A 15506-nucleotide genomic window follows, 5' to 3' on the forward strand; every position below is an offset into this window, starting at 1 on the left:
TCCATTCCGCAGTTTGCAGCCAGCTAGCAGACTAGCCGGCGGGAATCACTTTTGGAGTCATTTCAGCAGACAACGTTAAAGCGCAGACATGACTCAAGGATATCGGATATCTCCGCAGGTTGGATCGGGAAAATCCGATACGTGAATTACGTTGGTATCGGTCCCGATACCGATACTGGATCGGATCGGCCCCATCCCTAATTTCAATTCAATTCTTGGGATTTGATTTCAATCTTGATTCAATATTGACTCTTTGGATAAATATTAGGTAGGCTACAGTAGATAGCCTACATGTAAATTTTTCTCAAGAAACAATATATCTCACATAATGCTGTAAACATACAGAGAGCCCTGTCAGCTGGTATTATTAAAGGTTAAAAATGAACTAATTAAATTAAATATAATTTGGGTTTCATTATAATAATTATGACACAAGTAAAAATATAATACAAATGTAATATAGTTCACATATTTAGCAAAATATTCTAGTCAACTAACGTGCTGGTCATTAAATGGCTTCCCTGAGGTAAATGTAACGTTCTGTGACATAATTGTTCACCTGCAGTTTTATTGACCTCTTTCCGTGACTGAAAAACACTGATCGATATTATTTATGAGGCATAAATAAATACCTTTCGGTAATTTGTTCTGTATCTTTAAATAAAAAGTAACATATGATCGGTTTACTTGAACTGAGGCGCTACAGCGATCGGTCACGTCACATTTACAAGCACCAAAACGGTATTTATTGTCTGAATTTCGTAATAAAATAGACAGAACCTGAGAGCTGAGAATTTTTTTTCATATCAAAAGTAGCCTGCTCTGTCTAGTCTGTCCGTGTCAGTGTCCTCTTTGCTCCGTGATTTTTCTCTGCGTGAGAAAATGTATGTGTGGCGCGAGAGCGTGTGAAAATTGTAAATTGCGTGAGTCTCACGCTGAATGCGTAGAGTTGGCAGCCTTGCTTTTAGAAGGGGGATAAATCCTTTATTTTACTGTCTATGGATAAATCGTCGGCAGCGTTCCTCCTTCCGCCGTGCTTCTTCTCCATGTGAGTATTTACATTAGACTAGAGTGCCGCATGCACACAGTGCTTCTACATGTGAGGATTGTTTACATCAGATTGCGCACGTGTTTCGCGCAGCATATACGCAGTGTTTGTTTAAGCGGTTGATGGAAAATAAGCTAATGCGCGTTCTATAAACGGTTCGTACGGTCATGAAAAACCTGGAAAAGTCATGGATTTTTAAAATGGCAATTTCCAGGCCTGGAAAAGTTTTGGAAAATGAATAAACTCATAAAGTTTTGGAAAAGTCATGGAAATTTGTTTTTCAAAATATCTGTGTACTTGAATTTGTTTAATTAATAAAATTGAGGAAACAAATTGCAATACTTTTTTCGTTTTACTGTGCGTTCACACCGGACGCGAATAGCGCGTCAAATTCGCGCCTGACGTGTCTAGAAATTTACGCGCGTCAGAGGCGAAATGACGCGTTTCCATTAACTAAAAGCGCTGAAACGGACATGAAAGGGGACCCATTTCTTTTGGCCCATCTAGTTTTAGTCGCTGTCCTCAGTGCCGCAGAAAAGCGCTGAAACGGACATGAAGGGGAACTCATTCAGCGCTTTTCTACGGCACTGAGGACAGCGACTAAGTAGCCACACCTGTGTGGCTCTTGTGTTGCTGTCATCAGCTCAGTGCTTCAAATTAAAATAAGCTGCTTTGCATTTTCATATAGCTTCGTATGTGCCTTTCCATTACAGATTTGAGCAAAACTTTTTTTTTCTTCTAAATATCGATAAATAACTATTGCAAAAGGATGGCGTTTCCATTAACCGACTAAAACTTTTTTTTTTTTTTTGCGATCAGTCATTCCAAAAATCATGGCAACGGAGGACGTTAGTAGGTTTATATCTCACCCACCGCCCTACAAATTATTATTATTAATGTCTTATCCAAGTATTAATGTCAGGGAAAGACCCTTATGCGAACGGCACATAGGCTATATGCTAAGTTTCTTCATGTTTCTCCCTTGATTGTGGCATTTCTTTGAGAGTAGGCTATCCCTGTATTGTTTCTTTTATGAATTTAATAAGGAACCCTGGCTTTCATGTATTCTTTCTGTCCAAAAGGTCCGTGTTCTTTTGTGTCCACTCGTTTTTCCTTTAACCCCCAAATGAAAAACGAAAAATGAAGGGTTGTTGTAAGTAGGCTATTTTTAAAACGCAAAGTTGAACGCCAACATTTAAATTTGAACTGTAGGCTACACCAAATGCTGTGCGAAAAAGAAAAAAATATCGACAAATTTTCTGATTTTTGTTTATGACTTTTTGCCTCTTTGTTAAACATTTAAAATATATATGATTTTTTTCTTTAAAAAAATTTATTTGGTCTTTTATTTTCCGTGTTCACATTTATGAGGAAAAAACAATGTTACGTGACCGTTCTCCATTACGGTAATGAGTCCTCTGAGAGCGGCACTAAAAGACTTTAAAACTTACACAGAGACCTCAAACAGAAAGCACAAAGCCTTCCTAAACGAATTTCGTTTTGTATTAATTGTATCTTGATTTTAAAATGTTTCATTAACCAATTGCTTAATAGCCTAAATAAAAAGTAAATAGCAGAAAATAGATAATCACGACACAGAGGCGCCGGAGTGAACTGGATCATCCATGAACCGAAACTCAGCGTAAAAGGTAGCCTACTCGCCTCACAGACCTAAACAAAACTGAAATAGGCCTATATCTATTATCTACAGAAATATCTACTTTTAAACAGAACAATTCAAAACAAAATAAAACGATGTAGCCTAATCCGTATGAAATGTGCATTTTTCTCCGGCGTGTTCACTACTAAGAAGATCGCGAGTCAGTCAACTTCGTCTTTGCAGTCGAAACAGAAAATACTTGTTTATTAATAAACAATTAAAATTGAGAGAGAGAGAGAATATAAGATTAGTTTGACTAATTTTGAGGACTTCTAATGATCTGTTAACAATCTCGTTTTTTTTTTTATTTTTTTTTTATGGCGTTTATCGCATTTTGGAAAAGAGCTCTTCAAGCACATTTAGATTTTTCATCCGCTACTAACGTTACCCGCCCACAAGGAGTTAATTAACATGTATACACAGATGTTTTATGGAAAACTATGTCATGAATATTTACCTTTAAGTCATGGAAAAGTCTTGGAAAAGTCATGGAAATTTAATGGTAAAAATGTGTACGAACCCTGTATAAACATAAATTCTGATCTATTATTTTTCACGGTATTTTGAAGTGCTCGCGATAACCATATCGTGCTTATTCATTACCGCGATTTATCGCATTACCGAATACCGGCACATGTCACACATCACAATTTGGATCAACTTATCTCTGGGCATTGTTATTTTTTCTGCAATTATATTGTACACATACAGTATATTGTACATATATCTGATATAGCATTGTATTAGCACCCCCCCCCCCCCCCACACACACACACACACCTGTCCCAAACACTTTTTAAAACAAAGTTACGCTACTCATAGGGGATAATTTCACATGCTTCCATGTCAAAGTATCTGTTATCAGATCTGTTGAACATCCAGCTTCTGTTCATGTGTGTCAAGACATTTTAGAAATCCCGACCGGACAATGTTTTACGGACTATGTAGGGCAGGGAACCAAAACTGGCCCGCCAGCAATATTTTCTGGCCCGCCGGATTATTTTGGAAGTCCTAAATGCTGCACAAAACTCTTCCACTACTTGAGAAAAGCCGTAGTCGCGCGGCGATTTCACCGCCGCATACTGTGTGAAACACCCATAGGTGGAATCATGCGGCGCGGGATTACATTTTAAAGTATAACTGTGCGTTCACACCGGACGCGAATCGCGTCAAATTCGCGCCTGCCGCGTGTAGTTACGCTTGACCACTTTGTGTCCATTCGCGCATCAAAAGACGGTAGCGGTCAGAACTCTGGTGAGGCTACTTTGGACGGAGCGGGCGGTCTGACTGACAATAGCCCATCCCGACATCTTTTGACAGCGTATCCGCTAGGGCTGTACTGTCCCAGTCGATTAATTGGTCGATACGTTCTGGTTCGACCAAAATTCTGATTGGTCGTTTTTTTTGCTGCGTTTATTTCATCAGTTTTGCCGCGCTGAGGCGCGCTCATTTCATCAGGTGGAAAGCACTAACTGCTAATGGGGGTGTTTTCAGAGTACCCTTGTTTCACTGTAACAGTCTGTCTTCAGAACACCCCCCTTGTTTTCACCTTTTTTGGATTAGCCCAACCCAAGAGAGAGCGATAACTATAGAAGGTTTAATGCTGAATATTATTTATTTAATTGTGAGAGCGTTTAATAGTCAGTCCTCTTCTAACATGTCAACAACAAAGAAATCGACAGTGTGGCAGCATTTTGTTAAAATTGATAACAGGAAAAAGGTCGAATGCAAAGTTTGCAAGCAACAGTTTTCCACAGCTCGACGACAAACATGACATATCATCTAAAAGTGGTAAGCTCACTTGTCTGCGTTAGCTTGCCCTGTCTGTTTTGAGTAGGCTATATGAACATATCAGAATTTGCATATTTCAATGTTTTAGTGTGATAACCTAACTTTTTTATTTTTTTATTTGGAGCCTAATGCGCAATTGCGCTGTGCTGTTGGTTGTGTTAGTTTTGAGCCTAGGATGCTTCAGTGTTTCCCCTACCATTTTATATAAGGGGGGCGCCCCGCCCTCCTAACGGCTCGCCCCGCCCCCCTTGAAGGTCAAGTAAATTTAATTTGATTTTCTTTATAGCGCCAGATTACAATTTGTTATTTTATTAAACAAACTAAATAGCCCTTAAGTAATATGTTATTTATCTTATTTCCACGATGGCATGTCTTTTCTGTCTGTGTTTGTGCGTTTACAATTACCCCAATGAGTGCGCACGCGCGGGCACTCACACACAAACAAACACTTGCGTCACATACAGATGAGCACTAGCGGACAGAGCGCGCGGCGGGAAATATGTCGCGTCAACCAGATGAAAAAATATTTGCGTTTTTTAAACGCTCACAGGGAACTGAAGATGGCAACACTCGCTCTACTGCGAGAAGCAGCCGGAGTAGCACACCGGACGCACAGCGCCACGTCTTTTACACACACCGGCGGCGTCTGTCCGCGGCGCCCAGCAACGGCTCAGGACCTTAAAATCCTGCCGCGCCATCTACATAGTTTTACATTAAATGTACATTTATTTGTCTCAAATCGTCGTTAATGTATATACTGACTTCACCCTGTGCTGCAATATACATTTAGTTTTACACTCATTAACAGAAATCAGCTGCTTGAATGAAAATTGCTGATGTTATCGGATTTTCAGGTGATATTCTCAATTCATTCAGTTAACGGACGCTCTGAGGTAAAGTGAATTCAGACTGCAGACTTAGCAACGATTGTATTTAATTGTAGCCTACAGTACAATCAGAATATATAACAGGCATTATCTTAATTTCATAATGTCCTTAACCCTCTGGGGACCAAAAACGCGCCCGCGCGTTTTGCTCGTTTTTTTTTTAGCAATGAAAAATAAACACAAAATGCTCTGTTAATTTTGATCTTTCATTTTCGTGTAATACATCAATCGATCCTGTTCAGTTTCAATTTTTTTTCTGTATACTCACAATACAAATAAAGTGTTTTGCTTTTTGACAAATAAAGAAAAACTAACATGATGCTATTTCTGCCTTCTCTCTGTCAGTAAACTCCCATTTGAAACGCGTTCGAAAATTATCTATAACTCCGCGAAAATTCAGTCAAACAGGCAAACAGACCCACGGGCATAAAGCTTGAGATCGCAGCTTTTAAATGAAGTAATTTATATAAAAAACAAATATTATCAGCTTCTGTAATCTGTATAAAAAGAGAGCGACTCCAGTCGAGCTCATTACGAGATGATTCACAGTAATTTGACCACGCCCCGGAGAGCGCGTGCTATTCAAACGCAAATTCTGAGAACCATTTCAGTCTGTGAAACGCCCCCACATCAGCTGTAAACAAAGAGGCATAATATAGCCTACCTTATGGAGAAAATTTTCCGTGCTGATATGAGGAGCAGATCCCGCTGAGGAGTGAGGTAGGCTAAGTTATCCTTTCTCAAGTGTTAATGTGGAATAACGTTATGGAATAACGTTGTAGGCTTATGTAAACAAAAAGATGAATCGCGTTTCTATAATATGAATCGCGTTTTCTGTGAGATGAATGAAGGGTACATATTTGTAAAGAGTGTTTAGCCTAAATATGAATCGCGCGTCTGTGTGTGAAAGAATAAACTGCTTTTACAGTTACAGTTACTGCGTTACAGTCAGGCGAAGTATGAAAGACAACATTTTGTTGACTAGATTTGGGTACAGTTTTTACTGTAGAATATACTGTCACATCAAATAAGCTTTTCTGCTCATATATATAAAATACTATTTTGTCAAAAATAAAGTCATAGACTAAGATGTTCCAATGTTGGCTATATTCAAACTAATGAATACATATGATAAAATGTAGGCCTATAATCTTTTTTTTTTTTTTTTACAAAGAAAGAGTACTTTTTTTGCAGAAATATTGCTGAAATTGTAATTATTGTTGTAATTGTAACCTTTTTAATAAAATAGCAAAACATATTTACAAGATAGATGTAAGCAAAATCTTAAATGGTCAATATAAGTCTTCTTCTAAATATATAGGCTATTTTGTCCTTGCATTGTGGCTCAGTCAGTGTCACACCTGAATGAATGGCTAATTATGCAGAGTCATTATGCAGAGTGGGTGGGACTGGGTAATCTAAGGTGTAAACTACTCCTCCCCCTCGCATATTGGCTTTCCAAGCAAAACCTGTTTTACACCATTTAAATCAATGTATTTTTTTTTTGTGAACGATAAAGCAAGACTATTTTCACATAATTTTGAAGCTAGAACTCCAAGAGAAAACATCCATTAGTCAAAAGTCTTGTGGGCACATATTTTGTATGAGTTTTGTGGTCTTATTTCAGCAACTTTCATTTTTATTTTTTTAAATAACCACGCATAAACATTATTCTCTTAAAAATACAAACATCTACATACATGTTGCTCGCATATTATGGTAGGCCTGTTTGTGCTATATAGAGTGAATTTACACCTTTGCCATTAACATGTTTATAAATAACTGAAAAAAGCACAAATGTCAGAGCATGTCAGAACATCTCAAGGGCCCCAAAAACAGCTTGGTCCCCAGAGGGTTAAACATAACAATATTGCTGGCCATAAACTGAGAAAGTGCGCGTTCGGTGTGCGATACCTCGAGTTGTCCTAGACGCGACGCGGCGCGTCCGGTGTGCGACCCCCTTAAGTGCTTCGCATTTGTTTATCATATAAATGTATTAACTAACATTAATGAACAATGAATGAGCAATATATTTGTTAGTATTTATAAATCTTTTTTTGTTTTAGTTGTTAGTTAAAAACAACTTTATTTAAAAAAATTAAACTATTTAAGCTCTGGTCCATTATATTAACAAATACTTCTATCAATTTAACAAAGGTTATTTGCAAAAGTCAATTTTAAAAAGATTTAAATTCGTTTATTTAATCTTTTTAAAGAGATATCTTATGTTAAAATTTTTTTACTTTTACAAAGCATTACCCTCCCAGACAACTAATTTATGTGACATAGATAGATAGATAGATAGACACCATGACTCCTTTAAGTGTTTGTGTCTGTGTCAATTTGTGTCTGTTAAAGGCTAACCAAGTACTGCGCTCAGTGCGCATCTAATTAATTTAACTTTTTTTTTTTCTAACGTAATTTTTAGTCGATTTTTAGTCAAATTTCAGGACTTCAGTCGACCAAGATTTTCTTTGGTTGAGTACAGCCCTAGTATCCGCACTTCATTCTGACCACCTGTACACCTAGCTCTGAGGAGCTGTTTGGTACTGAAACCATTGTCAGTCAACAACATTCTTTTTTTGCAAGGATGTTTGAAATAGTTCGGCAGAAAATAGCCTACTTCATTTGTCAGTAGGGCAATATGATTTTCGTTTATGTTGCTTAGAAATTTGAGTGATAGGCTTTGTCCTATTTAATTTATGTTAGGCTATTTATATTTCATAATTTTTTAATGTGCCATTTTTTTTCTCTGCTGACAGTACTACAATAGCCTAATATTTATAGCCTATTGACACGAACACAATTTTTGTATAGCATTTATTATAGGCTACTTAATCTCATTCTTTCCGTTAGAGACATTTGAATGTGAGATTATGGAAACGAGATCTAAATTTTGCGGACCCGTCAGGTCGGGAAATAAAGCGGGTGAACACAGAGTGTATTTTAAGGTTGCTGAATAGAACCTTGTGGGAGCGGGACGGAAAAAAAACAGTCCCGCGCAGACCTCCTTAAACCTTAGGTGTGTATGTGTGTGTCCCGAATAAATAATAATAATAAAAAAAGGAATAATAAAGTTCAAAAGTCGGACTGTAAGCGAATGAGGTATGATAGCTATTCACACCTTTCTTAAAATGGCTGTAATCTGTTTCCACAATAGTACTTGATCTGTTTCACAATCTACAATATTTTTGCACACTGTTTGCCAATCGAAAGGGCTAATATATATATATATATATATATTAGTGCTGGGGTAAACGATTATTAATTAAACGATTAGTCGGGCGATTATTTTATCGATTAGTCGACTAATCTAACGACTAATTGGAATTATTTATCCTGTCTGTTATTCGCATATCTCTGTCGAGCCGTTACTCCGATGGATTTCAAACTCGACAGCTGTCTGGGCACGAGTAAGTGCAGTGCCAAGTTTGACGTTGTTTGGATGAGAAATGCAAAAGATATGTTAAATATATTGGTAAAAGAAGCACTTAGAAGGTTGTGGTTTAAAAATAAACATTCTGACATAAACACACTGTCAGCTACAATGTTTACTTCTGAATAATATAGTATAAATGTGATAAATCCTTTTTTTTTTTCATGCAATTAATCCATTGAATCAATATAAAAGTTCATTTTCACATTGAAACTGTTGAAAATACACAACAAAGTAAGTTGATCCACATATGACAGCCTCTGAACTCGGTCAATACTAATCTGGACTAAACATCTAGGCTACATCAGCCATCGCTAGAAATACCTTCTGAACGACGGCGACCTTCTTTTTTGACGGCGATCAGCTGTAAAATGGCTTAGGTCCTGCTCGGTTTTCGTTGACTTTGAGTACAAGAATTGAAAGTTTTTTAAAAGATCCCCTGGGGTTAACGTGTCAGCATTCGACAGAAGTTTGACGCTGTCGTGTGAGAACAAGCATCAGTCGGCATTTCTCTTCCTCCCGCGTGCCTCATCTTCTTAATCTCCTCACGTAAATGATTAGATTTCGATGGCTTACGTTTCTTCCCTACGGCAGAATCCACCACAGGTTCATCAATGTATTATTTGTTTTGTTTGTTTGTTGATCAAAAAGTGCAAAGTAGATAAGGAAAACTAGGATGCCGGGTGTCAGAGCGCCACCGTTACTGTTTACAATGCGTGGAATGGTGCGCTGTGATTGGTTGAGCGGATTTGTGGCATTCTGCAGAGAAAGGAGACGTGTGTGTGTGGCGAGCTGTACCTCCGGGAATGGTGCAAAAAAATAAATAGATAATAAATAAAGAAGCGTCGACGCAAAAAATATGACGTCGACGTAATTTTGGCGTCGACGCGTCGACGTCATCGACGCACCGCTACAGCTCTAATATATATATATATATATATATATATATATATATATAAAAAATGATTTCCTTGATATATCATGCCTAAGGTGTTAAATAAAAAATAAAAATAAAAATTTGTCTAATCCAGTAATTAATTTTTTCTATTTTTGATCTGAGCAAAATCAGAAAACCCATTGTTATTCGTTTTTTCATTTTAGTTCAGGAAATAAATAATGGAAAAACAAGTCGTTTTTCATCTTTTTATTTTTGGTTTTAATTTGAAAAAACGATTGGGTGTTTGACATGTAGGTGACGGACCCATCATATTCCGCGATTATAGGCCTATATAATAGTATTTAATTTGTATCCATAGGCCTACTCTGTGTAGCTGGCCCGCCATCTACTGGCTAAAAAAAATATTGGCCCGCGGCCAAAGTTACTTGCCGACCCCTGATGTAGGGTCACCAAAAATACATATAGTTAGGGTAACTTAAACCATGATATAAGATTGTGGCCATATTGCCCATCTCTTAGGTCCACCACAAGGTGTCACTGTGGCCTCAAGTCAAGTCACCTTCATTTATACAGCGCTTTTAACAATATGATTTTTTTCAAAGCAGCTTTACAGTGATAGTAGGAAATTACAATAACAGAGATTGTTTTGGCTTTACAGCAGCTCTAGGATAAAGTTATTGTCCAGCTAAAGTTAGTTTTGATTGATTGATTCACTTCCGTTGCGAAGATCAGATCATTAGTTATTAACGTCGGGGCCGCTACACGACACCGTTCTAATAGAAAACCCTCAATGCGCTCCGGCCGCCCATTCGCACAAAACAGTGCCTGGTGGCTCGAGAATGCACTCCCGGAAATAGGTTCCAAGGTGCAAAAGATTATCAGTTATCTCTGCGCAAACCTCTGCACAAACACCGACGTTAGTTAGCGTGTCCGCGTAGCTACGTGGGGACTCTCTACAGATAAAACGACAGCGTTTTACACTTTTTTACAGCGTTGACGCTTCAGGACTGCGTTGTCGTCGTGTCCAGGCGTAGGTCCTTCATCAGATCTGGATACAGCCTGGATCCAGCGGACTGCGGTAAACTTCGGGATAAACCGAGAGACTAATATCTGCGTAGACGCCATCCTTAGACGTTCATCAGGATTTATGGGAAGTCTTCCCGGTTCCGGCTGACCTAAACTATGCAGCCTAACATTGAAGTATAGAAGTGTATAATGTGTTATGTATACGCTAGGCCAAAGATATGTGTATATTTAGTCTAGATTTGAACTGACAGAGTGTGTCTGCTTCCCGGACAATGTTAGGAAGACTGTTCCAAAGTTTTGGTGCTAAATAGGAAAAGGATCTACCGCCAGCAGTCGGTTTTGATATTTGATATTGATAGCCGGAATTTTAAGATCGCAATAGACGTGAAAGACTATAATGCGTTAAGAGCTCGCTCAACTCTAGCTGCTGCGTTTTGGACTAGCTGTAATTTATTTATTAAGCGTGCAGGACAAGGTTATTCTAGGTTATTACATGAGGAACTTTTTTGTCCAATAATTAAAATCTCTGTTTTTTCAGAGTTAAGTAGTAGGAAATAACTAGTCATCCAGTTTTTTTTATATCAGCTATGCATTCCATTAATTTTGTGAATTGGTCATTTTTATCGTGGCTTGAAGAGATATAGAGCTGAGTATCATCAGCATAACAGTGAAAACTAATGCCATGCTTCCCTAATGATATCTCCTAAGGGTAGCATGTGCAGAGTGAACAGCAACGGTCCTAGTACTGAGCCTTGTGGTACGCCATACTGAAATTGTGATCGATGAGACATCTCTTCATTTACTGCTACAAACTGATAACGGTCAGATAAGTATGATTTAAACTATGTTAGTGCAATTCCACTAATGCAAACATAATTTTCGAATCCATTTAAAATAATGTTTTGGTCAATAGTATCAAATGCAGCACTAAGATCTAGTAACACCAGTAGAGAAATACAACCACGATTGGATGATAAGAGCAAATCATTTGTGACTCTAATGAGAGCAGTCTCGGTACTATGGTACGGTCTAAATCCTGACTTAAAATCCTTGCAGATATCATTTCTTGCTAAAAAAGGAACATAGTTGTGAAGATACTGCTTTTTCTAATATCTTTGACAGAAAAAGTAGATTCGAGATCGGCCTGTAATTGACTAATTCTGTAGGATCAAGTTGTGTTTTTTTAAGAACCGGTTTAATCATCATAGCCAGCTTAAAGTTTTTGGTACGTATCCTAATGACAAAGATGAATTAATGATATTAAGAAGAGGATCTATGATCTCTGGAAGCATCTCTTTCAGTAGCTAAGTCAGTATAGGGTCTAAAATACATTTTGTCGATTTAACGAGTTTAGTAAATTCTTCCTCTCCTATAGCAATGAATGAATACAATTTTTCTTCTTTAAGCGCAAAGGAGCAACTGTGTCTAAAGTGGTGGAAAAGAGAGCGTTAAAAGTGTCGCAATATCGAGTTCTTCTAGGCTATCTGGGATCCTGAGATGATGAAACTGATCAGGAAGATTATTAATAAAGCTTTCCTGTTGCTCAGGGATAAAAGCGTCTGCCAAATGCATAAATGTAAATAAAGCAATCTTTAGTGGCAGAAGTGATAGGTCTAACATATTTGTAACACAGAGTCGGCTTTGCAGCCTTGGCTAAATTAAGTTTACACGAGACTAGATAATGATCTGAGATGTCATCGCTCTGCTGCAGAATTTCAACGGCATCAACATTGATTCTGTGTGATAATATTAGATCTAGAGTATGATTACGACAATGAGTTTGTCCTGACACGTGTTGTCTAACTTCAATAGAGTTCAGAATGTCTTTAAATACCAATCCCAATGCATCTTTTTGCTTTTTGGGTGGACTCATTTAAAGTAATGTAATCGTTTGGTTTTAGCCAGGTTTCTGTCAAACACAGCACATCTAGGTTATAATCTGTAATCATATCATTAACAATAAGTGGTTTTGAAGTAAGGGATCGAATATTCAGCAACCCAAGCTTTATCATTTGTTCATCTGTATTATATCTGTTTTTTATTTGTTGAACATCAATTAAATTATTACCCTTAAATGGATTTGGGAGTTTTTTTGTATTTCCTAATTCGGGGGAACAGACACAGTCTCTGAGTCTCATATGATGGTATCTAGGTGAAAGAGTCTCTTTATGATGGGATTTATCTGACCTTGGTGACGTGAGACAGCTAGCAGACGGTCGGTTTAGCTAGTTTGTCTGCTTCCTGACCTGGGCCTCAATTCATGTTTGAGCTCTAAGACTATGTGCCATATTACTAGAGAGACGAGCAGCACCATCCCAGGAGGGATGAATACCATCTCTTTTCAACAGGTCAGGTCTGCCCCAAAAACTTTTCCAATTGTCTATGAATTCTATATTATTCTGCGGACACCACTTAGACAGCCAGCCATTGAGTGAGGAGAATCTACTAAGCATCTCATCACTCCTGCGAACAGGAATGGGGCCAGAGCAAATTACAGTGCCTGACATCGTACTTGAGAGTTCACACACCTCTTTAACGTTAATTTTAGTGATCTCCGACTGGCAAAGTTGAATTTACGATTAGCATTAGCCAGCACTTTTAAATTTGCTTTGATGTCAGGTGCTCTGGCTCCCAACAAACATGTGACTATGATGGCTGGTGTCTCTATTTTCACATTCTGTGTAATAGAATAACCAATAACTAGGGCACATTCAACAGGATTCACAGTGGGTGTTTCACTGAGTGGGGAGAATCTATTTGTTATGGTAGTCGGAACGGAGTAGTGTTTTGTCCCGCGACTACAGCGTCTCACCGTCACCCAGTTGCCCTGCTCCATGGGCTCTGTAGCCGGAACCGAACAATGTAAAGAGTTCACTAAGCTAGTCACATCCAAAGCAGTATCTAAAGCCCTTGCACTCTTACTATTCTCAATTAAAGTTTGGATGCGTGTCTCTAGTTCTGAAATCTTCTCTGTCAGCCTGACTACTTCCCTGCATTTATCACATGAAAAGCCCTCTGTGCTGACAGAGAAGACTTAAGGCCATTGCACACTGAGTCCGAAATTCGCATCCGAAATTTTCGCACGTTAAAAAAAAAATTCGACCTCACGTTATGTCAATCACGCTTGCACATAGGGGTGTGACGATAACCGCATCACCGCAATATCGCGTTAATGAGATGCCTACCGCGGTGTGAGGTCATCACCACACCGAACTATAAACACATTAATATTTGCTTATAATTTACTGTATTCTGCGAGTCCCATGTTCAAGTGCTTCTGGAGAAAAAAAACCCGCTTCCTGCGCAAGGGAGGGACAGTCCGTTAAACATATGGGGAATTTTTTTTTTTTTGTGTTTCTGATTATTATTAATTAACTGCTAGGTTTCAGTACTTGTGATGTTTACAGATAATGTTCAATTAAATACAAACAAACACAGGCATAAAAGACAAGCATAACGTAAACAGTTGGAGTTAGATTTTAATTGCAAGTAGCGATCTCTCTTATGTGGTATAGGCAATAACAGTGGACGGCGCTAGCCGAATGACATTATTAAAAAAATTGCCACGAATCTAGTGTCTAAGCCAAATACTGTGTCGCCTTTGAGGCAGGTGACAATTAAGGGGAATCCGGTGAATTTGGACAAGGCAATATGCCTTATTTGTCGCACAAAAGTATCCGTCTCGCGAGGAAATACCACTAACTTAAGACCACATCTTAGAAAAATTAACCATCCTGTGGCGTTTGCTGGACTTAAGTGCAGCACACCTACCTTAGGTCGGCGACACACTGGCTGCGTGGCGTGTCCGTTTTTATTTCGGCTCCCATGTTAACGGGTCAGAGCTTGCACACTGCCTGCGTGACACGCGCGTCTCATTTGCGGCACGAGCCGCGCGGAAAAAAGCGTGCATGCTAAAAATAGAACCGACGCCTTTTTCACGCAAGCCTGTTGGAAGCGTTTCCTGGCAAAATAGAATAGGAAAAAAATGTTTGTATGTCATTTTGACATGAATACATATTAATAAATTACATTTTGATGTTTAAAAGTTTAGGTTTTGACATAAATGCAGATATAAATGTAATAAAAAAAAATATTATCGATTTTCAAATATTGCACCTGTCAATACAGAACGAAATATTCTGTAGCCTATTTTGCCATCAATACTGCCGACGCTGTCTTTGCTGTTATATATTTATGTTTAACATGAAGTATAGGCCTTCCACAACTCTCTCCCCATAAGTCGAATATATCACCAATGAGGCTTATATATGTCACCTAGCAGCAGCAGCGCTGTTTCTGATGTGCAAAGACATAGAAAAAGCCACGCAGCTGACACGCAACAGAAACGCCACACTCACACCACGCAGCCAGTGTGTCGCCGGCCTTAATTAATAGTTAATTATTAATATTTACAATTTTATATAAATGTTAATTTGTTTATTTGTTAATAAAGAATACTGCTTTATGTTATTCATTTCCATTGTCATTTACAAGCTACATGCGTTCCTGATCGCGTCTGCAGTGTGTGACGCGGCCGCGGGTGATTATTATTATTTTTAACCGCCAAACCGCGAGATTTGTTGCTTCTTTACCGCGGTAAGAAAAAATCCCATACCGTCACAGCCCTACTTGCACACTGTCTACGAAACTTTCCTCCGTTATAAAAAAATTCGGATCGGGTTCGATTTTCTGCGTTTTTCGCATCCACAGCCAGTATTTTGAGAGGTTTTTTCATAATTCAGAGCCACCGTACAACTACA

At 38.3% G+C, this 15506-nt stretch overlaps 2 protein-coding genes and 1 long non-coding RNA gene across 3 annotated transcripts in view; 2 read left to right on the top strand and 1 right to left on the bottom strand.

Moving 5' to 3' along the window:
- The window catches only part of LOC309495384 (NACHT, LRR and PYD domains-containing protein 3-like), a 211012-nt gene that overhangs the window by 23360 nt on the left and 172146 nt on the right, over positions 1-15506 (bottom strand). The gene's annotated exons all lie outside the window — the stretch shown is intronic.
- The window catches only part of LOC309495424 (uncharacterized protein), a 53614-nt gene that overhangs the window by 3548 nt on the left and 34560 nt on the right, over positions 1-15506 (top strand). The gene's annotated exons all lie outside the window — the stretch shown is intronic.
- On the top strand, positions 7885-9001 carry LOC309495486. The gene is made up of 3 exons (XR_014204679.1): positions 7885-8122; positions 8174-8297; positions 8338-9001. It is a non-coding gene; the product is annotated as an uncharacterized lncRNA (long non-coding RNA).

Source organism: Leuciscus leuciscus (genome assembly GCF_965113295.1).
Source record: "Leuciscus leuciscus genome assembly, chromosome: 3".
NCBI lineage: Eukaryota > Metazoa > Chordata > Actinopteri > Cypriniformes > Leuciscidae > Leuciscus > Leuciscus leuciscus.